A 1,764-nucleotide genomic window follows, 5' to 3' on the forward strand; every position below is an offset into this window, starting at 1 on the left:
GGGGATGTGTGTATGCGTTACGTGTACGTGTACGTGTATGTGTGGGTTGTTATGGGGGGCATGACCGGGGCCAAGAGGTAAAACGTACATGTATGTATGTATGTATGTATGTATGTATGTATGTATGTGCACTGGAAGATAGAATCAGCTGTACGTCAAAACACAGCGCTGCTTTCGCGTTTTTCGTTCTGTGCTTATGCATGTGTGTATGTGCGCGTGTATGTGTGTATGTATGTATACACGTGTGTTGGTGTTCACTGAGAGAGAGGACACGTTGGACAGGTCCGTGTGCATATTGGGTTACATCATAGAACAAATAGAACAAAACGCCTGAATTACAACCCCCACCCCGCCCTTCTCCGCTCCTTACCCCCGGAACCCCAAAACACATACATACACATATACATATACATATACATATACATATACATATACATATACATATACATATACATATACATATACATATACATATACATATACATATACATATACAACCCTATAGGCGGAGCTGGAGCGCGAGTTTGAGGAGATCAAGAAGCAGTTGGAGGAGGATGCGGATCGCGAGATCGAGGAGACCAAGGAGAAGTACGAACAAAAGTGAGTGGGGAGTGGCGGAGGTGGCCGGGGGGGTGGTTGGGGTGTTTGTGGAGGTGGAGGACGGGAAGCGGGTTGGGGCGGAGGACGTTTACAAAGGCGGGTTTGGAAACATGAAAAGAGGTGGGCCGGGTTTCTTAAGCTTGTGTTGGAAAAACGCACCCCAAGATGTGTTTTCTTGTTGCTGCGTGTCATCCCCCCAAACCCCCAAACCCCGCATCCCCCCCCAGGCTCCAAACCGAGCGGGAGACGAGTTTGCGGCTCAAGGGCGAAAACGGCATCATGCGGAAGAAGTTCAATGCACTGCAGAAGGACATTGAGGTGTGCGCGTGTGTGCGCGTGTGTTTGGGGGGATTGGGGGTGGAAAGGGGGGGTGGGTGAGGGGGAAGGTGGGAGGTATTTTATTGGGGGGTCAGGGTTGGATAAATGAGAAAGGCATTCGACATTTAAACAATGCAATTGAACCTCGTGCTTGGGTATGTGGGGGAGAAGGGCTGGGCGGGGTGGAGAGGGGGGTTGGAAAGGATTTCTGTCGGAGAGGAGACGTTTATAGTGAGGTTTCCCGCATGCCGCGCCGTTTCCGAAACCCAGCAGGTTCTCAAACCCCATTCTTTCCACACCTCCCGTCAGCATACACTTACATTTACATATACATACATATACATACATACGTACGTACGCATTCACAGGTGTGCAACACTCAGATCAAGGAGCTGTACGAGCAGAAGAAGGAGCTGTACGCCACAATCGCCAGCCTTGAGAAAGACATTGCCTCCCTCAAGCGCGAAATTCGGGAGCGGGATGAGACCATTGGGGACAAGGAGCGGCGAATCTACGACCTCAAGAAGAAGAACCAGGTGTGTGTGGGGGGGTATGGGAGTATGGGTGTGAAGAGTATGGGTATGGGAGTATGGGTGTGAGAGTATGGGTGTGGGTGGGTGGGTGGGTGTGGATGGGTGTCATGGGAGTGGAAAAAAGGCTAATGCCGTATGAAACGGTCGTACGGTACGTAGAAAACAGCCCCTTACGAAACAGCCATGTGGTAGTTTGTATGTAGTTATGCCTGTGTATGCGTGGTCGTGGTTTCGGCTCGAGATGGGCGTGTGTACGGTCATGAATTATAGGATAATACTGAGGCTTGAAAGACTGTTTGTCTGTTTGTAAGCT

Source organism: Volvox carteri (assembly GCF_000143455.1).
Source record: "Volvox carteri f. nagariensis unplaced genomic scaffold VOLCAscaffold_28, whole genome shotgun sequence".
In the NCBI taxonomy this organism is placed as follows: domain Eukaryota; kingdom Viridiplantae; phylum Chlorophyta; class Chlorophyceae; order Chlamydomonadales; family Volvocaceae; genus Volvox; species Volvox carteri.